This window comes from Vulpes lagopus, chromosome 4 (assembly GCF_018345385.1).
Source record: "Vulpes lagopus strain Blue_001 chromosome 4, ASM1834538v1, whole genome shotgun sequence".
NCBI lineage: Eukaryota > Metazoa > Chordata > Mammalia > Carnivora > Canidae > Vulpes > Vulpes lagopus.
Window position 1 is genome coordinate 124,734,118 of NC_054827.1, and position 23,855 is coordinate 124,757,972.

Genomic DNA, 23,855 nt, shown 5'->3' on the forward strand with positions numbered 1-23,855 from the left:
TCTTCTGAACTCCAATGAGCTCATCTCAACAATGGGGACAGTGAAAACCACCTGGAAGGGCTGCTGTAAGTCTTACATTGGTCAATAAATCTGAAGCACCGTAGTGCCCCACTGCTCGCACAGAAGGTGTTCAACACAACTGACTGCCTAAAGTCCACAGCACAGGACCAAGGGAGTTCAAAATTTCCTTATAGAAACTTTTTAAAAGTGTGAAGGGTTTTTTCCCTAATGCAATAAGCAAAGAAGAACAGTGATTATTGATAATCTAGCAGGTGTCAGTGGCTTTGGCCCTTGGTTTATATAAATCAACAACCCTGTCTGATAGGTGTTATCATCTTTGTGTTCTAGATGAGGAAACTGAGGCCCAGAAAAACTGGGCAACTTGCCAAGGTCACCAAGCAGATCTGTAAGTGAGAAACCCAGGTCTGGAGTTTCCCCAACCCTTTCCATGTTTGAAGCTCATGATTTTCTTTACCTGATGGGAGAAGAATGAAATTTGTGGTTTTAGACATGGACCAGGCCATAAATGCCTCCATCCTTTCCATGTGTACATCCCCTTTCATGCCCTACAAAAAGAAAGCTCCAGAAGTTAAGCTTCTGTTCATGCTTAGCCTTCCTACAGATTTACGTCCCAGTGTAATGTTTTTAAAAACACAGTAAAAAAAAATTTTTTTTAAAGACAACATAGACTTTACATTAGCTTCCATCCAACTTGGCACTCCATATTTTCTCTCTGGAGACTTTCTGAATATGAAGTGGAGGGGCCAGCTTGCATGTGTGCCCTTGTGTGTGTACACATGTTTAAGATATGGTTCTTCTTGATAGCAAGAGACAGGAAGATTTCAGGTAGGTAAGAGGTGCTTCAGGATGGCATGTCTGCACCCCCTAAAGCAGCTCAGTAATGGGATTGTCTTACGTTCATCATAAAACTACCTCTCAGCATAAAGAGGGCCTCTGCTCTGCCTGCGGCACTGGCTTTATGTAGTAACTCACAACCACACCAGTGCCAACTTGAATCTCTGGAGTCCAGCCTACGTCATCTGGCCTCCTACCCACCCACTACTTCCCCCACCTCTCTCCTGAATTGTTTTTGGCAGAACAAAGAAGGGAGGCAAAAGTGGAACTGACAAACGCAAGGGCAGCCATCATCTGTGGTGTTGGTTCCCATAGCACCACACATACAACATTGACCTTCAGATGTTTCACTCAGAAACAGTTCACAAACAATGCAAGATGAGCCCTGATAAATGAAGCATCAGGATGAAGATGGGAAGATTTCAGAAAAGGGCTGGTGAGTTCAAAGTGGGTTATCCAAGGGGAGTTTTTATCAGGTAATTGGGTATGTGGGAAATAACACAAACCAAATGAGCACAGAGAGTGGCCCAGGTGGAGCTTGGAGGGCACTCTCTCAATTGTCAAAACAAAAGGACCAAAACATTGATTGGCAGTCCTGGCCACTCTGGGGTCCTCTGACTCTATCCCCTCTCTCCTACAAGCTAGTCTGCACAAGGAGGCAGCACACCTTTAGGTGTGGGTTTCCTAGATGCTCTGAGGACAAAATTACCCCCACTAGACAATGGGAAAGTTGTACCACATTCTCAGCTTGCTCAGTTCATTCAGAAGCAGGTATTTTGCTGAAGGCCAGGGGTGGAGAGAGACATGTAAAGATATGAAGGCAGCTGACAATTCTGTCTGCCCTGGTCCACAGGGAATACACAACATGAAAAATGTAAGTTTGCTGCTGCTCAGTGAATTAGAATTATGCATTTTATTTTAGTTTTAAATGCAAACCAAGGACTTGTTCTGGCACTCAGCCAAAGGAAGGCCATAAAGGCAATTTTGACTAAAATCAATTTTAACAAAGCAGGCACTGACACTAGAACCTGACCACCATGTGTCATGTGACTTGGCAATGGCATTTTTGTACTGTATGTCAGAACTAGCTTCCAATGTCCAGTGATAGCACCCAATGAGACCAGCCAGGGTGGGGTCTGCTCTATCACATGAGGGTTCCCAGAGCCTCTAGGTTGCCATCCCCATCTCCCTTAGCACCCACCTTGCTCTTTCATCCCTCGGTCCCCAAACTCCTCATTTTCTCCTAAGCCCTCTGCACAAAGGTTAACAGATAACTAGCATTTGCTAGAAAGAAGCTAAGGTGTGACTGCCCAGTGCATGCACACCTTCAATGGAGAAGAGCGTTCATTCAAAAAGGACCCGTTAAAAGAAAGAAGAGAAGGGGTGAGGTAGAAAGAATATGCTAGTCATTTTTGGTAATTCAAAAGTAGTACATCATAAGAACAGCAATGAACAAACCAGAAAGTGCACACAAGTAAGAAAGAAAGAACTCCGCCCCATCCATCAAGAGATAACACCAATTATACTTGAGTGTGGATCTCTCACATCCTCCCTTAGATACATTTAAAAATATTCTTAATTGGATTATAATATCTCCTGCTTTTATAACTTTTTTTTTCCACTTAAATCATTACAAAGAAAAAATCATGAATATCTTTGACAATACACTTGTGACTGCAACATCTTTTTAAGTTTAAATAGCTTGCAGTATATGATATATTGAAATTATGGTAAGACCTTCCCACTGTTGCAAAATTCGATTGTTGCCAATTGTTTATTATAAACAATGCTGTTGAGAACTATCCTTAAAGATAAATCTTTTTTTTTTTTTTAACATTTAGGAATTTGTTTTCTTTAGGATAAATTCCTAGAAAGTAAACTGAAAGGTCCAAGATTTGGCTTTTGAAAGATACTTTTTATTACTGAAAAATTCAAATATTTGTAAGTAAAGAGATGACTGTAACAAATGTTTAAGTATCCTTCACCCACATTAAACAGCTATCAACTTGTGGCCAATCTCATTTGATCTATACAGTTTCTCAATTATCCTCCTCTCAGATTGTTTAGAAGTAAATCACAGATATACATCATTTCACTCATAAGTATTTCAACACATATCTCTAAAAAGATAGGGCAAGAGTACGCTCATTTTTAAAGCTCTTGGAACAGATTGCCAAACTGCCTGCCAAAAGAATTTTGCAACAATTTCCATTCCTACCAATAGTATTGAAACATGGCCATTTTTCCTCATTTCTGTCAATTCTGGGTATACCAGTTCAGTGTCTGGTTAAGGGTGGGTGGGGGGTAGGAATCAAACACACAAAAGTAAAGCAGATAATTCAAGAGAGATGATTGAGTATGGGGAACCAGTTACAGAGATATTGGAAAAGCTAAAAGGGCAAACAAGGCACAGTGAGCCCAGGAGCCAGGATGCAGAGTGGGATCTGGGACCCTGAAGGGAGGAACCCCTGAGGGGAACTAGAGTCGGTGGCTACTGGGAGTGCCACCAGACACAGAGTGAGGGAATAGGGTCCTGGCTGCACTGCCCTATCCAACAGAAGCCAGTGGGTAAGGGAGTCTGGGAAATTAGTTTGCTTCGCCCCCCCTTCACCCCTTCACCCCCCCCCATACCAAGCAGCATGAGAGAGGATGGTGATAGGTCTGAGAGCCAACAGACCCATGACCAGCACTCTGAGCATTGCTACTTTAGTTTAGCTTTGTTAATTAAAATAAGTATTTATGGGCAAAAAATATCTGCAATTATGAGGGAAGGCATGAGACTGACAAGTATAAAGTGTAAACTATAGAGCAAGAAAGACATGCTATTGGAGAGAATGTAAATTGTATAACCTATTTTGAGGGGAATTTGTCAATATTTCTCAGAATTTTAAATCACAAGCTCTTTAGCCTAATGATTTCCCTTTCAGAGATTTATGCTGCATATACTTGCACAAACCAAAGATACGTGTGAGAGGATATTTGTTACAGCATTGTTTTATAAGAGCAAAACACTGGAAACAATCTTCGTATCCATAGGCACTGGTTAAAGATATTGATGAGTTAGTTGGAATGATTTCTAAGAGATGCAGCTAAAGAAATAAGGATTTAAAAAAAACCCAGCTTGCATATCATGTTTCTGTGTGTTTATAAATTAAATGTGTGTAAAATATTTCTCAAGTTATATACAATTTTTTCTCAAGTCATTAGTGGCAGCTGTTGCCTTTGGGGAGAGGAAGCAGGCAATTAGAATAGGAGAGAGATCTAGTTACCTTTTGTACATTTAAAATGTTTTCACTCTGCATTATATTAATCTAAATCATAAGAAATTGCTGACATTCTCATTTTTGACCCACAAAACAGCAATTTCAAATGGTCTATAGTACTATTCTTTATCAATAAAAGAAGTAATTAACTTCTAAAAGATCAAGAAGAGCTGTGACATTGGAACGTGAATTTGGTTGACATTTTCAGTAGGATAAGAAGGTGACAGGTGAGATATTACCCCATCCACTGTCAGGATGATTCCTTATTTCCTCAGTAGTTAAGTTAAAAAGCCATGTGACATCCCATGAGCTTGATTCTTTCAGAAGAGTATACAAGAATGGCTTCTTGATTCTCCAGACTATATGGACTTTTAAATCTGCTTAAAATGAAGGACAGTTGACCACTGCCCTGGGGGCCAGTTGGTTAAGTGGGTGCCTCTGGCTCATGTTCCAGGATCCTGGGCTGAAATACTGCGCATTCAGGCTCCCTGCTCAGTGGGGAGTCTGCTTCTCTCTCTTCTTCTGTACCCACCTTCCCCATCCCACACCTCTGCCACCCGCGTACTCATGTGCACATGCTCTCTCTTTAAACATTTTTTAATAGACAGTTGAGAGGCAAGCTGGAGCTGTGCATGCTCTCCTGTCAGCTCTACATGCTGCCAAAGGCACAAAACAAATCCAACTAGGAAGTCAATCATCCCCTCTGCTACTGTTTGAGGATATTGGTAGCTCTCTGTTCCCAGAGCTTAAGTACAATTTTCCTCAGTTAGATGAAAAGAAACTTAGGCAATCTTGATGGCTTCTGATGAAAACAGCCTGAAGCTCTTCACATTCCAGAGCCTCACAGGGACTTGGAGAGTCTCCCAGATGACGGAAGTTGTCCTGATTCACCAGGAGCACTTCACAGGGGAGAGTGTTGCAGCCGAAACAGCCAAGTTCCATGGCGGTAACATTAACATTGGGAAAAACAGGGGACATTGGTTCAGCAAGAAGAGCCTTACACACATTATCTAAAATCTCCCTCAGGAAGGTGCAATGTCTTGTGGCAATTTCACAGCGGAGAAAAGTGAGGCTTCAGTAAGTCCAATAACCTGGAACCTAGATCTGTCTTATTTCAAAGCTCATTCTCCCAGTTGTCACTCTGGACATGACAAGAGTTGGGATGTCAGTTGGTGATGATGGTGCCAGCTGGAAGAGGTAGTGCTGGGCAGGTATTGTTTGCTGGGCATGGGCTGTTCAGAGATGAAAAGGTGGTGGGCAGCACATCTGGTCAAGTCATTCCCTTGCTTCAAACTCCTCAATGGTTCCCAATTGCCTTGAGAATACAATCCAAATTTAGCACAGCATGCAGGAGTGTTAGGCTCCATCTGCCTTGCCAGTCTCCCCTCTCCCCATGACCTTCAGCTCTTGCTAGATGCCCAACAGAATCCAAGCACTTTCCCTTTCCAGGGTGCCCTGTGCCCTAGCAAGCCAACTGCCTTTGCATACTGTGCATGCTTGTTTCTGCCTGGAGTGTCTTTCCCCCACATTGCACCTGCGGCCAACTGTAAGAGTCCTTTTCTAATGCTCCCTCCTGGCCTCCACTCCATTCCCATCCCCAACCAAGGAGAGACTCCTTTTCTTGTCTTCTTTGGCTCCTGATACTTCCCTCAAGTCTGGCATCCTTCCCTTTCTCTCTCCTTACTTCTCTTCTTTCCTACTTTCCATCTTTTATTCCTTCTTTCTTTCCTTTTTTAAATTTTTAAAAATTTTTCCCTTCTTTCTTTCAACACTTTTTCATTGAGCAGCCACTCTATACCAGTTATTAAATTGTATTTGGGAGATGAAAGTTGAATAAGAAAAGATTCTTTTCTTCCTAGAGCTTATTGTCAAGAGCAAGAGGCAGATGATGACCAAAAGCTCACAGTTACTGAACATTTCTATGTGTCCAGCACCGTGTTATTCATTCAGCATGCATTACTTCACTTAAGCAACACTGCAATTCTATGAGGTAGTGACTTTTGTTTTTCAGAGGGGGAAAATCGAGGCAGAATCAAGGTTTGAACCCAAGCTATCTATCATTTAATTTGATGCTCTTAAATGTCAAGATAAAAGAGGAGTTTTATAAGAAGGTAATACAGTGAAAACACACTAACCTCAGCTTGAGACAGAGAGAAGAGACTTAGACAGAGGGTTAACATGGGCAAAGGTGTAGTGGTGAGGGAAAGGATGGCTCCCTAGAAAACTCCAGGCTGGAGTGCAATGCCCAAGGATGGAACAGGGATGATGAAGTGGTGGCTGGGTTGCAGAGAGCCTCATTTGTCACTAGGTGAGTGAGTGCTGCGGGAAATAGGTGTAAGATGCAGGGCAATTGACAAGAGTTTGATGAAGGGACTAGTACAAGAATATGGGCAGGGTTGAGGGAAACCCCCAAGGGGTAGTGGAATACCTGGATTAGCAATTCTGAGCCAAGCATCCCCAATTCCCCTTGGCCAGAAGGAGCTAAAGGAGAGGCTGTTACTAGAATACAAGAAGAAATGGTGGTGTTAGCTTTAACCCTAGAGACTCCACTCCCTCACCACTGGAGCTGGAGCCTTTGGTAAGAGAACCTCTGGCTGGGAAACAGGAGAATATCCCAGCTTCTTGCTTTTCCTGCCTCCTGATGTCCTTCTGGCACCTCCCAACAGCCAAACCCAAACAGAGGCCAGAGGGCAAATGAATCCAGCTGAGCCAGTCTATAAGATCAGTCTCCTAGGGCAGCCCGGGTGGCTCAGTGGTTTAGTGCCGCCTTCAGCCCAGGGTGTGGTCCTGGAGACCCGGAATCGAGTCCCACATAGGGCTCTCCTCTGCCTGTGTCTCTTCCTCCTTCTGTGTCTCTCATGAATAAATAAAAAAATAAATAAAAATAAAAAGATCAGCCTCCTAAGTCAGAGAAGAAGAGAAAGGTGGCAAGTGGATCTGGAAGGACTAATGGAGACTACCCAGCACTTCCAGATTAAGGAGTTCATATTTTATGCCATTAGTGATGGGTGTCATTGAAAGATTTTAGGTAGGGAGGCGACTTGGTCAGATAAGGGTTTTCAGACCTCTATGGCAGTAAATTCAGTGGACAGAGCTGCAGGCAGTTAGGCATGAGTAAAGAGACCTGTTGGTCCAGGGAAAAAGAAAGGGCAAGGTGAGATATGGTAAGGAATAAGGGATAGAGACAGAAGAATATGGATAGAGATGGAATGAGATGGACCATGTCCAGGTAAGAGATAACACGGGGCTGGAAAAAGGCATTGATAGAAAGGAAAGAAGATTAAGCTTTGATTTTAAAAAGAAAAGACAGAAGGCAAGGAGAATCAGGAGAATGAAGCTTCTGAGAGCAGAGGCTAGAGGACCAACACTATTAAATACACTAGGAAGAGAAAGATAAGAGCGACTGCAGATTGGAAGTAAGTCATGGGCGTCTCTAAGAAAGAGCAGTAATGACTGAAGTTGGTAGATGGATTGCCATGGGTTGTGAAATGAAGTGAAGATGAAGAAATGGATCCTTCTGCGTACAAATCTGGATGAGGGAGAAGAGTGGAAAGTTACCTAGAAGGACCACTCCTTCTGAGTCCACTCAGAAGTGGACCACTCCAGGTCAGTGGAATTTTCTGGTATGAAGTTAGCTTTGAAAAAGAGCTAGTAGAGAAGGAGAAGCAGAGGGAGAAACTGATCATACTTCAGAAGAGGGAAGATCACTGATCACTGATGGAGCCCAGACATAGAGGGACCAGGGCCAAGTTGGTCTACACGCTTTGCCAAATTATCTGCCCAGACCCCCAAATCCCACTGCTATGCTGTGCCAGGCACATTGTCCAGCACATGGTTGTACTCAGTCACTGCTTACTGAGTGAATGAATGACTGAGTGGATGGCTGGATGGATAGTCACACTATAAGATCAGAGTAGAAGAAAAGATGCTTCTTTCTGCAACTCACATAAGAAGGCTAAGGTTCAAACATGAACTCATCCAACAGAAGTCCAGACACCTTGAGCAAGATAACAGTCTACAGTGAGGAAATCTTCAAGATTTCCTTTGTGTACACACATCTAACAACAAAACCCCCAACCGTACCAATCTGGTTGAAGACCTCTGATGAGCGTTGTTGGATTAGAATCAGAGAGGCTGGAAACCAATAATCTTTGCGTTTAGATGAATTGAACATTTCAGTAGCACTGATTTTTTTTTTTAAGATTTTATTTATTTATTCATGAGAGACAGAGAGAGAGAGAGAGAGAGAGGCAGAGACACAGGCAGAGGGAGAAGCAGGCTCCATGCAGGGAGCCTGACATGGGACTCGATCCTGGGTCTCCAGAATCAGGTCCTGGGCCAAAAGTGGCGCTACCCAGGCTGCCCCAGCACTGATTTTTATTAGCTCATTTAATTTGGCTTGGGAGAGGGTATGGTGATTATGCTGTTTCACTTTTTACCTTGGGAGTGGTGGAGGTTGGGGGAGTCAGTTTTTTTCTCAAGGCATCTTTAGGTTTTCAGTTGAATTTCTCTCCCAGAACAACTAAAGGTTTGGTCACTTGCAAAGATAGCTGAGGAAGGGGTTCTTGTTCCACTTGATCCAGGTCTCAAGACTGTGGCCTCCATAGCTCATGCCTCCTATCTGGGAATAGAATACTTTGAGCCCACAATCGGCCACATCAACCAAGAAAGTCACATTTACAGTAATTGGCTGAGAACAGGCTGAAAGACAAAATAAGAAATGTGGTCATTTGGGAAGAGAGTGAGAAAGGAACAAGGAAAGCAAAAAGCTGGTATTTCTTTTGAGAAGTAACATGAAGGAGCAAATTGCACTCACTCCTTGGGTCCCAGCTTCATGTTTCCTATTGGTGTGGGCAAAGCTCCTATGAACCTCATCTATAAAGCAGAAATTCATTCAATTAAAATTGTCCCCTGCAGTATGCCATACACTGAGCGAGGCACTTAGAGAACATCAATGAACAACAATAATACCCCTTCTTCTGAATATTTTTTTAATTTTTTAAAGATTTTATTTATTTATTCATAATAGACATAGAGAGAGAGAGAGAGAGGCAGAGACACAGGCAGAGGGAGAAGCAGGCTCCATGCTGGGAGCCCGACGCAGGACTCGATCCCAGGACTCCAGGATCACGCCCTGGGCCAAAGGCAGGCGCTGAACCACTGAACCACCCAGGGATCCCCTTCTGAATATTTTAAGTAAATGAAATAGTGTCTATAAAATTACCTGGTGACAATTTATGAAAGGTGCTGAATTAGAGGTAATTCTCTTTATATTTCAAATATGGTGCTTCTCATATGTGGAATATAATGACACAAGAGGGACGCCTGGGTGGCTCAGAGTTTGAGAATCTGCCTTCGGCTCAGGGCATGATCCCAGGGTCCAGGATCGAGTCTCACATCAGGCTCCCTGTGAGGAGCCTGCTTCTCCCTCTGCCTATGTCTCTGCTTCTCTCTCTGTGTCTCTCTTGAATAAATAAATAGAATCTTAAAAAAAAAAAAAAATGACACAAGAATGTGCCAGAGGAGGGGAGTTGACAGAATCATTAATGTCATGTCAGCTGGGCCGTGAGTTCCACGAAACTAGGGATCATGTCTCCTGTATTCACCTCTCTGAATCACTAGCACAGTCCTTGACACATACATATCAGGTAACTAATAAGAAATCATTCTCAAGTGATTATTGCCAACTGAGTTACCAAATACCTCCGAAGTTTGTGTTCTTCAGCTATAAATACCCCATAACCCTTCTGACAACTGGAGATAATGCAAGATACTGGGTATAATGCCTGTTTCATAGAGGTACTCAGGAAAGCCAACCCATTCCTGGGGGTCACTTCTTATTTGTAGACTCAGCCCAGTTGAGTTTATTCAATTGGTAGTCATGAGTGGGACACTCTTCAGAGCTCCTCAAGGGACTCCTGACATGTATAAAGGAAGAATTAGGTACAGTGATGTGACAGGAGGTGCCTAGAGACACTCACTCAATAAAAGATAGGGCTGGGGCTGCAGGAAGGGATGCAGGAAGCCAATGCCCTCAAGGTATGTCTGGTATAATTAGGGAGATCAGCTTCTCACCAGTGTAACAATTAAATCCATTTTGGCTGACTAAATGTCTGGAGCTAAGGGGGAAGAGTGTGAACAGGAATGGAGGAAGAAGCAGTGTGGAGAAGTGGGGACTTCAGCGGGGCCCTGAGAGGGAAGTGGGGAGGAGCTGGGGAAAGATTTATAATCAGAGAGCACACCTTGAGCAAGACCTCAGAGATGACAGTGAGTGTGGTCAATCCAGGGTTCAAGAGGACAGCAGACTGGGAAAGGGACAAGGCTAACTGACCTACACCAAGTCCCTACACATGCCTGCCAGGGCTCTCCACCCTAGCTTATTTCACCCTTCCCATAAACTTACAGTACAGATTCTTGTTGTTGCCAAGTGGGACTCTGTGGTAAACACCAAAGCTGGTATTTGAACCAGGTCAGTCTAACAACAAAGCTTCTGTGCCTTTCACTCTACCCACAAGTCTTCCTGGAGGGACCAAGTGAGGCCACCTCGCAAGATGATGAATCTCTCACTGGAAGTATCAGGTTCTACTCCTGAATAACAGAGTGAACTGGGCAAGTGATGTAGCCTCCGTCCCTCTTCCCTTCTGTCATATGAGGTGGTAATGGTTCCTGTTTTGTACATGGGAACAGCAATTCCTGCCATACACCTGTCTCAGATCAGCCCACAGGATTTCCTCTGTGAGGCTCTCACCCCAGGGGAAGGGCTGAGGGTGTGCCAGAATCACATTACTCTTGGAAAAGTAAAGCGGGGCAAATCATGCATAGATTTTTAAGGCTTCCACCCAGTGACACACTCGTTTCCGCTTCTTGGGCCAATGCAAATCCAATGGCCACACCAAAGCTTAAGAACCAGGAAAAGGCTTTCTTAGCGTGTATCTGGGTGAGAGAAAACTGGAAAGAGTAATGACTACCAGAGGCAACTCACACCTGAATCACTACAAATGTTTTGCAAGAGCTTTTGACACATCTGAGTTCTTTCTATCTTTCAAACTCAGGATGAAGAATGCAGATGTGATTCTAGGCAATGAGAGGTCCTTTAAGATTTCCAAGGAGGGAAGGGTAGAAGTGCTAAAGTTTCATAAGTCAATGAAAACTACAGTCAGGGTGGTGTTAGAGATCCATGGTGATGGAATGCAGGTTACGTTTGCAGTGGGAGAGCCTGGAAAGATGGGAGCCGTGGAAAAGATGCTAGAATAGTCCAGGTCTAACCTAGACTTAGAATGGTGGCAATGGGAAGATAAGGCAAATCCAGAGATATTTTCATGAAATAAACACTAATCGAGTACCTACTCTGTGCCAAGCACTGTGCTAGGCACCAGAGGCCAGGGATGGGTAAGAATGATCTGACTATGGAGGCCCTTCCAGTCCTGGTGGATGAGACAGACATGAACAACTCTTCCTCATAGGAAACACACAGAATTAATAAACTCTGAGCTTGGATGTGGCCACTGGACTTGCTTTGACCAAAGAAGTAGAAATGAGCATGTCACTGCGCATCCTCTGATCTCACCCTTGCACCTGCCTCACAGTAGGATTCAACACATAGCTGTATCCCTTAAAAAGTAAACCTGAAACATGTCATTAATGAGGAGTCTACATTTTACTAAAGATGTCATGAAGAGTCTGAAAAGAGTGATCCATCCCATGCCACACAGCAGAATGTATTCCAATCCCCATCCAATGATGTTCTTCTTCCCCTAGCTTGTACTTTGGCCACAGTGGCCTTACTTCTTTGTTCCAGGGCACCAAGCCCTCCCCTCTCCCATACTCCTCAAGCTGTTCCTTCTCTTTTCCAAAGTGATTTAATTTTCTCCCTGAACCTCTCAGAGTTTGCAGTCTGGCACACACCTGCACGTTCCAGGCAGGTGTTCAACCCTCCTTAGAATTCACCTTCTGAAGAGGAAACAGATGGTGGAAATCATCATTGGCTTTCTGTCTTCCCAGTTGCCTTCCCTGACCCTCTTCATGGCTAGGATGACAGTGGTTTCAGCCAATCTGTTACCTAATCCTCTCTCAGAGGGCTCTGAGAGGACAAGGCAGGTCATTCACTTGAGCCTGGCCTCATCTCACTCCTCATCAGGCACCCTCCCCTCTTCCTGTTGACTCTGCCCTTTCACTGAGAGTTCTCCCTGCTGGGCCAGTCTGGCCTCCCCAGGGGTCCACAGGCCTCCCCAAGGAACTTGGGGGTTTGTGACTTTCTCTGCTTATGCACACTGGTGATAGAATTCCAAGGGGCTTGGAGAAGGAGATGGAAGCTCCTATTTGAGAATTATACTGACCTTTCTCTCCAGCAAATGTTCTTTTAAAAACTCAACTCATGATGCTATAACTAGATAGGTAGAATTAATGTTCCAAATAAAAATTAAATGATGATTATTTGTAAATGCTCTTTCTAGCAACACTAAAGCAACCATTAAGTATTTGTTGATATCTTAAAATATATAAACAAAATAATGCTGAATGAGTGAGATAACATTCTAATGAACAGTGTCCATTCACTAAGTGTTGTTGAGATCCATTTCGTACCATTTGTTTCAGATGCTAAACTGCTGGCTGGACTCTGCCTCACCCCCAGCACCCCCTGGGGAAGGAGAAGGACCACATGTGTAATGCCTTGAATAGGGCTTCTGTCCTCACTTCAGTCAGGCCTTCTAGAGTCTCTCTAAGCCCTAAAGAAGGGCCTATGACAAAGCCCTTCCGATCAGAAGAAGGCAAGTGTGAGCAAGGTTTTGTCTCTCCTAGTCCCAGATGGGGTCAAAGCTCAGGTTAGAACAGGGCAGTGGTCAACATGCACATGAGAATGGAATATTACTCAGCAATTAGAAACGACAAATACCCACCATTTGCTTCAACGTGGATGGAACTGGAGGGTATTATGCTGAGTGAAGTAAGTCAATCGGAGAAGGACAAACAGTGTATGTTCTCACTCATTTGGGGAATATAAAAAATAGTGAAAGGGAATATAAAGGAAGGGAAAAGAAATGTTGGGAAATATCAGGAAGGGAGACAGAACATAAAGACTCCTAACTCGGGGAAACGAACTAGGGGTGGTGGAAGGGGAGGAGGGCGGGGGGTGGAGGGGAATGGGTGACGGGCACTGAGGCGGACACTTGACGGGATGAGCACTGGGTGTTTCTCTGTATGTTGGTAAATTGAACACCAATAAAAATTAATTTTAAAAAAACATGCACATGAGAAAATGCTCTGCATCACTTGCCATCAGGGAAATACAAATCAAAACCACAATGAGATACCACCTCACACCAGTGAGAATGGGGAAAATTAACAAGGCAGGAAACCACAAATGTTGGAGAGGATGCGGAGAAAAGGGAACCCTCTTACACTGTTGGTGGGAATGTGAACTGGTGCAGCCACTCTGGAAAACTGTGTGGAGGTTCCTCAAAGACTTAAAAATAGACCTGCCCTATGACCCAGCAGTTGCACTGTTGGGGATTTACCCCAAAGACTCAGATGCAATGAAACGCCGGGACACCTGCACCCCCATGTTTCTAGCAGCAATGTCCACTATAGCCAAACTGTGGAAGGAGCCTCGGTGTCCATCGAAAGATGAATGGATAAAGAAGATGTGGTCTATGTATACAATGGAATATTCCTCAGCCATTAGAAACGACAAATACCCACCATTTGCTTCAACGTGGATGGAACTGGAGGGTATTATGCTGAGTGAAGTAAGTCAATCGGAAAAGGACAAACAGTGTATGTTCTCATTCATTTGGGGAATATAAATAATAGTGAAAGGGAATATAAGGGAAGGGAGAAGAAATGGGTAGGAAATATCAGGAAGGGAGACAGAACGTAAAGACTCCTAACTCTGGGAAAAGAAATAGGGGTGGTGGAAGGGGGGGAGGGCAGGGGGTGGGGGGGAATGGGTGACGGGCACTGAGGGGGACACTTGACGGGATGAGCACTGGGTGTTTTTCTGTATGTTGGTAAATTGAACACCAATAAAAATTAATTTATTAAAAAAAAAAAAAGAACAGGGCAGTGGTGATAGAGAGGGGTACATAGGACAGACACACAGCACTGGTGACAGCTCCTCCCCTCAGACGACAAATAAAATTAATGAAACTTGAAGCAAGTCCACCAACCTCAGTATGTCCTTTTCCTGGAAAACAAACAAAAACCAAATAGCTGTAAAGCAGGAGAAAACGCACTGCCTGCACAAGTTCTTGCACCAAGCTTTCTTGTTGGGGAGGCCGTCCTGGCTGAGTACTCTGTTTCTGTTACAAAACAGAGAGGGTTATAAACACCCACTCCTGCTGCTAGGGATGGCAAATGAAGTAGGAGAGCTGGGACTCTGGCCCAAGGAGAACATAACAGGACTTGGGACATCTCAAACCTTCAGTCAGCTGCTCAAAGCTGTGGAGGTTGGCTGTGCTTTGCAGACCAACTACTAAGGGGATATTATGGAGCCAAAGTCACTGCCCTACTCTATTAATCATGTTCTTTATTTTCTCTATTTTCTGATGCTTTGACATTTCAAGGCCTTGCTGACCCAAGAGATATTCCCCCTCCCATGGCTAGACAATTTCTAGAAACGTTAAAGGACCCACCAGCAAATGCTCCTTTCATAAGCAAACCAACCAATCCAAAGCCCACACCCCAAACATCTCCCCTGTCAGTTTCTCCAAAGGCCATTACACTGTAGGCCGATATTCCCATGTGCTGATCACCCCAGGCCAGGCACCAGACAACTCAGGACAGACAGCCCCTATACCCCAGAGCCTGCCAAAATTACTCAGACTAGCCAATTCTAGGTCTGCTTAACCTGCCTTGCCCATTGCTTCTGCAGAAACCACAATACAGACTCTTGCCGTGTGTTCTTTCACTCTGCCTCCTAACCCACCCCTGAGTGGCCTCAAATGGTGCAATGTGCCCCCCCTTTCTTGGGAACAGTGAGAAACAAACTATTTTTTCAATGGTGGTCATCCTCTGGTCTGTAGGCCTCACCATACCCCCCAAAAAAATGAAACCTACATTTTAATACACCTGTCTCGGGCCGAGGGCTGGAAGTGCCATGGGTAATATTTGAATGTTGTTTAGCTCTGCCTTGTATGGGGACAAAGGATCTTCGACTACTTCCAGTCTTTGGGTGTCCTGAAACTTCTGTCTGTCTGGGATTAATACAATGAAGGCAAGGCCTGGGACAGAGAGGTGAGTCACTGACGATTTGACAGGTCTCAAAACAGAATTAACGCTAGTAAGGGTTTCTCATGTACCGATGTTTTGCAGTGCAGCCTGTCATAATCCAAGGCCAATGTATATTCTTTCCATAAAATCCCACAGCCTTCTTCAAGGTGTCTATAACACAGGTCAAGAAGCATAACGTCTGTGTCAGAAAACCCACTGTTCCCCCAACACCACCCACTACCCACCTGCCATGTTTCTCTATTTTCTGATACCAATATCACACTCACAATATTTCTGGTACCAAATGTGGGGGTTCTGCTCACCAAGCAACTGTGCCACACCAGCTGGTTGCCCTATAACTTCACTCAACTCTGAGACTACTGAGATAGCATCTGATTCCACAGGTAAGGGCTCAGTTCCACAAGACTGCCCCTACCCCCTTCGTGCCAATCACAAGTAGTAGGTCCCAGGGTACTCACAACTTCTGTCCCATTTGGCTACAAATCAGAGATTCCCCAATCTTGGGTTCCATTTATTTGCTAGACCAGATCATAGAACTCAGAGAAACAGTTTGCTAGTTTCTTAAAGGATATGATAAAGGACCCAGATGAAACACCAGATGAAGAAATTTCACAAAGGATGAAGTGTGGGAGGGCCTCAAGCACAAGAGCTTCTGTCCCCTGGAACTGAGGTGTGTTGCCCTCTTGGAAGTGCTCAAACCCATATCTTTGAGATTTTTATGGAGGCTTCATCATGGGGGCATAATTCACCGTCAACTCCACTTCAACCCTTTCCCCTCACCGGAGAATGGAGGTGGGGCTTCTAATCATGGTTTGGTCTTTCTGGTGACCAGCCCCATCCAGGAGCCCACCAAGAGTCACCTCATTAGAACCCAAAACAGTCCTGTCACTCAGGAATTTTCAAGGGGTTTAGGAACTCTGTGTCAGGAACTGGGTCAAAGACAGAGGAACAGAAGATGTTCCTCATACTCTTAACCCTTGTGAAATTACAAGGGTCTCAGGAGTTCTGTGCCAGGAACTGGGACAAAGACAAATTTATATATTTTCTATGATCTCCTAAGGTCCAACTTATGAAATTGGAATCCTTGTGAATAAATGTGTCTGAAAATAGATTACATACATCTCTGCTTTCTTAAGTTAATTCAAAGGAGGCATGGCAGGCCATAAAACAGGCAACCAAAACAAGAATATTTAAGTTCTTTGTGAAGGCTGAAGCATGTAGTCACCTTCAGCAGGACATCTGAATTTTAGTGTTCAGATAATATCTATTTCAATGGTTGAAGCGACATTTGTTTCATTTTTTTTCTAGCTTTCTGGAAAGCTAAAGTAATACTAATTTCTATTAGTATACTTGAGAGTAGATGTCTTTACTAATTTTTCGCTATTCTCATTTACAGAAGGAGCAGACAAAGTTTAAAGAAGCTAAGTGCCCTAAGATTGATGGCTTGAAAATAATGGAACTGGGCTCTGAAACTAGATCTGTCAGGCTCCTGAAACCCAATTTCTTAACCTCACTCATGTCTGGACTGGACAGCTAACAGTGTCAGGTTAGTGGCTTGTGGTGACTAGTATATTACTACATTTTATCTAGAGCAAGGCTCATCAGTAATGCTGCTGGGATGATGTGAAATGCCACAAAGTTTGCAGGGTAGCAGAGAATCAAGCTCCAGCTGGCAGATCCTACAACACACTTCTGATGCAGTACAACACGACCCATTGCGCATTTAGGGAGTGTTTACAGACATTTCAGAACATGAATCTCAGGGGTCTCAGAGGTTCCCAACTCTGAGACTACTTTATCCTGCTCTGTGTTGCTTTGTTTTATTTTCCCAAATGTCATGAATATCATTTTTTCACCAGTGCCTCCTAACTAAGAGCTTGTCTCAGTAACAGTGTACGATCTGCCCTGGTTGCAGTTTTGAAGTCTGATGTGGAGCTGTGTGAGTCTTTGCCTCAGCTCTTATACCTTCAACAAAGTATTTCTGAATGATTGATCTTGGACTCAGTTCTGTATCCACATAACTAGTAAGACCTCCCCACTTTAAAAAAAATATATTTTTTGATTGATTTGAGAGGGAGTGGCAGGCAGAGGGAGAGGGAGAGAGAGAAAGAATCTCAAGCAGACTCCCCACTGAATGCAGAGCCCTACTCAGAGCTCAATCCCAGGACCCTGAGATTATGACCTGAGCTGAAATCAAGAGTCAGATACTTAACTGACTGAGTCACCCGGGCACACCATGACCTTCTCACTTTTTAGTTGTACTGATATTTGGTTGTTGGACTAGAAGGCCAGGTTCTATTCCCAGCTGCTACTGATGAGCTGTGTGACCCTGGGAAAGTTATTTAACCTCTGCGCACTTCATTTTAGTCAACTCACCTAGAAACAATTCGTTGAGGTCCTACCAAGTACCAGGCCCTGGACTAGGTTACATAGGGTACATGTTAAAAGTAAAGGTTTTAGAGACAGATCTGGATTCACATTCCAGCCCATCACCCTTCTAATTGTGTGGTCTTGGGCCAGCCACTTCACTTATCCAATATGAGCCAGCAACCTGGGACTGCATGCTTTCTCCATCATCCCACAAGAATGGAGTATGCATACATCATGTACCACGTCTTCAGCCTTGGGTAAGGCATCAACAACATAGCAAACCCAGACACAGAGGAGTGCTTACCACACACAGACACTCTTACCACACACAGACACTCTTACAAGCCATTGGCATACATTAACCCAGTCAATCCTCACAAGAGCCCACCACTCTCATTATCCCTATTCTGCAGTTAGGTTTTAGGGCGTAGACAGATTAAATAACTGACCTAAGGTCACATAGCTACTAAGTGGCAGAGCTGGATTCAAATCCAGTAGTCTGGGTCCAGAGTCACTGCCCATCATGCTGCACAAGTTCTGGCTTACTGTGACCTCTTGGAACTTCCACAACAGATTCCTGTCTGGTTTTTGCCATCACTCTTGTTGCCTTCCATGGTCTTTCCGTGGGATAATAAGCCCACATGCTGTTCCCTGCATTGAGGGAAGGAAGGAGTGGTTTAGCGCCGCCTCCAGCAGTCCCGACCACCCTCTTGGCAGGGTTGGTTTCTTCTGAGCCCCCTATCCTTGGCTTATTGGTGGTCACCTACTCCCTATGTCTACTATGTATACCTGTGTCCCAGTCTCTTCTTCTTCTTCTTTTTTTTAATGAATTTTTTAAATTTTTTTATTTATTTATGATAGTCACACACAGAGAGAGAGAGGCAGAGACATAGGCAGAGGGAGAAGCAGGCTCCATGCATTGCGAGCCCAACGTAGGACTCGATCCTGGGTCTCTAGGATCGCGCCCTGGGCCAAAGGCAGGCGCCAAACCACTGAGCCACCCAAGGATCCCTTTTTAAATAAATTTTATTTTCAAGTAATCTCTACACCCAACACAGGGCTCAAACCTACAACCCTGAGATCAAGAGTCACAGCTCCATGGACTGAGCCAACCATGCACCCCATAGTCTCCTCTTCTTATAAAGAGGACACTCATATTGGATCAGGGCCCACCCATATCACCTCATTTTCATTAAAACACCATTTTCAAGATCCCACCTAAACACAGTCACATTTTCAGGTACTGAGGGATTAAGGTGTCAAGATATAAAATGGGGGGGGGGGGGCAGGACACAATATAGCCCATCACACATGGTCACACAGACTCAGCAGAATAGAAGGTGCAAAATAAAAACAGAATTTTTTTTTCTCTTTCCTATGGCTTCCCCACAGGGAACCACTTTGGGTTTTTTTGTTTTATTTTTTTAATTTTTTTTAAAATTTATTTATTTATGATAGTCACAGAGAGGGAGAGAGAGAGAGGCAGAGACATAGGCAGAGGAAGAAGCAGGCTCCATGCATTGGGAGCCCGACATAGGACTCGATCCTGGGTCTCCAGGATCATGCCCTGGGCCAAAGGCAGGCGCCAAACCACTGAGCCACCCAAGGATCCCTTTTTAAATAAATTTTATTTTCAAGTAATCTCTACACCCAACACAGGGCTCAAACCTACAACCCTGAGATCAAGAGTCACAGCTCCATGGACTGAGCCAACCATGCACCCCATAGTCTCCTCTTCTTATAAAGAGGACACTCATATTGGATCAGGGCCCACCCATATCACCTCATTTTCATTAAAACACCATTTTCAAGATCCCACCTAAACACAGTCACATTTTCAGATACTGAGGGATTAAGGTGTCAAGATATAAAATGGGGGGGGGGGCAGGACACAATATAGCCCATCACACATGGTCACACAGACTCAGCAGAATAGAAGGTGCAAAATAAAAACAGAATTTTTTTTTCTCTTTCCTATGGCTTCCCCACAGGGAACCACTTTGGGTTTTTTTGTTTTATTTTTTTAATTTTTTAAAAAATTTATTTATTTATGATAGTCACAGAGAGGGAGAGAGAGAGAGGCAGAGACATAGGCAGAGCAAGAAGCAGGCTCCATGCACCGGAAGCCCGACGTGGGATTCGATCCTGGGTCTCCAGGATCGCACCCTGGGCCAAAGGCAGGCGCTAAACCACTGCGCCACCCAGGGATCCCCTTTTAAAAAATTTTTTTTAAAATTTATTTATTTATCAGGGAACCACTTTGAACAGTTTCTCCCACTCAACTGTGTGAACTCATCTTGAAAACATTGTTCCAAGCTCTTTACAACTCTTCTGCTGACCCTGACCCCCCTCCAGATCAGTTGAGCAGTGGTCCCCTCACACCCCTCAGTGCCCCTCCATCTTCGTTATGCTGCCACCAAAGGCAGCTGCCTACCGGCTCCCAGTTCCCTAAGAGCAGAGAAAAGCCTGTTTTACCCCTGTAGCCACCTAATGCCTAGATCATAGTAGGTGCTCATTTGTTTTTTGAAGAGCTGACTGACTCCTTACAGTCCTGTGAGTCTCAGTTGGGGATAGTGGTTTTTTACCTGTGTTTCTGTGGGCCTGAATGTAGCACCTGACAGGGGTCAGGGATTCAAGAAAAGGATTACGGAATAGAATAAGTTGCCAGCAACCTGGGTCAATCCTGATGAGCTAACTCTGCTTGTTTCTACAGCTGGCCCCTCTGCCGCTTGTGAGAGTCAGAGAAAAAGAGGGAGGGAGAAAGGGAAGGGAAGGGGTAAGGAGGAGCGTAGGCAGGGAAAAGAGACACAGGTGAGAAAGGGGATAATAGAGACTGGAGAAGATAAGGAGAGAAGTTGGAGGAGAGAGGGAGAAAGAGAAACAGGGGAGGGAGAAGAAGGGGGAAAGGGAGTGAGGGAGGGGAGAGAGCTAAAGTTGCAAAGAAGGCAGGTGAGGGGTAACAGGTGGCCCGATGGCAGATGACAGAGGCACTTGTACCTGCCCTATGATTCAGCAATCACGCTACTGGTATTTACCCAAAGAATACAAAAATAGTAGTTCAAAGGGATACATGCACCCCAATGCTTATAGCAGCATTGCCTACGATAGCCAAGATGTGGAAGCAGCCCAAGTGCCTATCAACTGATGAATGGATAAAGAAGTGGTGTATGTGTGTGATGGCATATTATTCAGCCATAAAAAGGAATGAAATCTTGCCATTTGCAATATGACATGGATGGAGCTAGAGAGTATTATGCTAAGCGAAATAAGTCAGTCAGAGAAAAATAAATACCATACCATTTCACCCCTATGTGGAATTTAAGAAAGAAAACAAATGAACAAAGGGGGAGAGAGAGAGAGAGAGAGAAACCAAGAAAGAGACTTTTAACTATAGAGAGCAGATTCTTGGTTACCAGAAGGGAGATAGGTGCAGAGATGGGTGAAACAAGTGATGGAGATAAGGTTAGCACCGCGTGATGTATGGAAGTGTTGAATCACTATATGGTATACCTGAAACTAATATAACACTGTATGTTAACTAACTGGAATTAAAATAAAAACTTGAACAAAAACCAAAGCCAACATGAGGCCAAACATTCTAAAAATAACGATCTCTTTCACTATAGCCTGATGAGTTAGCTCATCAGGATTGACCCAGGCTCTTTCACTATAGCCTGGAGACTCTAGGGAATCCCTGAGACCCTTCCAGGAGTTCACAAAGTCAGAACTATTGTCCCAATATATTAAGATATTATTTGCCTTTTTCATTCACTTCCTGAGGAAGGGACTGTGGAAGTTTCCAGAGCTTATAATAATATCAGGACATATGGAATGCAGCAGCAAATAGGAGAAACCAGCTGGCTTCCATTAAGATCTGCAAAAATATAAAACAATGCCACCCTTCTAGTTATTTTTTTTTTTGGAAACTATAGTTATTTTTCATAAATATGTTTCTGTTATATCATGGGTTATTACTGTCTTTAAATAATGGTTTTAAATTTTCTTGGTTTTAATTTCTAATATAGTAAATATTAATAGCTATTACTACAGAAATAAAAGTTTTGGGGGTTCTCAATAATTTTCAAGGGTGCTAAGGGGAGGGACACCTGGGTGGTTCAGCGGTTGAACATCTGCCTTCAGCCCAGGGCGTGATCCTGGGGTCCCAGGATTGAGTCCCACATCAGGCTCCCTGCGTGGATCCTGCTTCTCCCTCTGCCTGTGTCTCTGCCTCTCTCTTTGTGTTTCTCATAAATAAATAAATTAAATCTTTAAAAAAAAAAAAAAAAGGGCAGCCCAGGTGGCTCAGCAGTTTAGCGCCACCTTCAGCATGGGGTATAATCTGGAGACCCAGAATCGAGTCCCATGTCGGGCTCCCTGAATGGAGCCTGCTTCTCCCTCTGCCTGTGTCTCTGCCTCTCTCTCTGTGTGTCTCTCATGAATAAATAAATAAAATCTTTTTTTTTTTTTAAGAGTACTAAGAGGTCTGGAGGACAGAATATTTGAGACTACTATGCCTTGTAGTCAAGAGGGCATGGTCACATTCCTCCCAGAAAGACCTAGTAAAGACTGGATGGACCTGATTTGATCAGCAGGGTTGGAGTCCAGGCTCAGGGGAGTGGGTGACAAGTGGGGAGGGAAGGCAGGAGCATCTTTCCAGCCAAAGAAAGCCCTCGACGCATAAAGAAGAGTGAGCTGGCTGACATGGTAGTTTTAGGGAGCACATTCTCAGCCCCCAGAAGAGACTGGAGGGTGTGTGTGCCTGCAGCGCGATGCCCAAATCCAGGCGCGACAAGAATGTTTCCTTAAGCAAAACTGCCAAGAAAGGCTTAGAACTGAAACAGAGCCTGATAGAAGAGCTTCGGAAATGTGTGGACACGTACAGGTACCTTTGCATCTTCTCCGTGGCCAACATGAGGAGCAGAAAGCTGAAGGACATGCGGGATGCCTGGAAGCACAGCCAGATGTTCTTTGGCAAAAACAAGGTGATGATGGTGGCCTTGGGTTGAAGCCCGGCTGATGGGCACAAAGACAACCTGCATCAGGTCAGCAAGAAGGTGAGGGGTGAGGTCGGTCTGCTTTTCACCAACCGCACCAAGGAGGAAGTGAATGAGTGGTCTACAAAATACACGGAGATGGACTTCGCTCGAGCCCGAAACAAAGCAACTTTCACCGTGACCCTGGACCCCGGGCCCCTGGAGCAGTTGCCCACTCCATGGAGCCACAGCTGAGGCAGCTCAAGAGAGGTGTGGTGACTCTGCTGTCCGACCCTGAGGTGTGCAAGGAGGGTGATATGCTGACCCCAAAGCAGGCCCACGTGCTGAAGCTTTTCGGGTAGGAGATGGCTGAATTCAAAGTCACCATCAAATACATGTGGGATGCACAGTCTGGAAGGTTCCAGGAGATGGGAGGTGACTTGTCCGAGAGTGCCTCGGAGTCAGCCGGAGAATCAGAAGGGGAGGATGACAGCTGACTGGCACCTGGGGCCAGGACTGAGGGGCCGCCACTGCCCCAGGCAAACAGCAGGGAGGGCGAGGGACGGACTGCTTTTCTGTAAGGAATCAAGCTGTCTGCAGGGTGGTTCCTGTGGACAGCAAAGAGGACTTTTCCTTAAAAAAAAAAAAAAAAAAAAAAGAGTCTGGAGGGTGTGAGCAATGAGGACCCCTCCTAAATTCTTGACTTGCAGATTCAGTGACATAAGGAATTCTAGAGAAGGGAATCTGGATAGAAAGATGCAGAGTGTTTTTCTGCAGGTGGTGTTTGAGGCGTGGTGGGCTTCTCGTTACCAGCCACAATATGGGAAATCGGTTTCAAGTCCCTAAGCAAATCTAGGATAAATAAGAAGATGCTTAACAGAATAGATCTTAAAAGTTCTCATCACAAGAAAAAAAAAATAGCTATATATGATGATAGATGTTAACTAGACTTGTGATCATTATTTGTAGTATATCATGGTACTATATACATATATGAAATCACTTTTCGTTCATCTGAAACTAATACAGTATTACATGTCAGTTATATTTCTATTTTAACAAGAAAATGCTTTATTAATGGCAACTTATAGTCCTTAAAAAAAGGGAGGGGTACACCTGGGTGGCTCAATGGTTGAGCGTCTGCCTGCCTTTGGCTCAGGTCCTC

The 23,855-nt window shown here is 44.3% G+C and overlaps 1 pseudogene; it reads left to right on the plus strand.

Moving 5' to 3' along the window:
- Positions 1-22,486: 22,486 nt before the first annotated feature.
- LOC121488969 lies at positions 22,487-23,187 on the plus strand (annotated as a pseudogene).
- Positions 23,188-23,855: the final 668 nt, after the last annotated feature.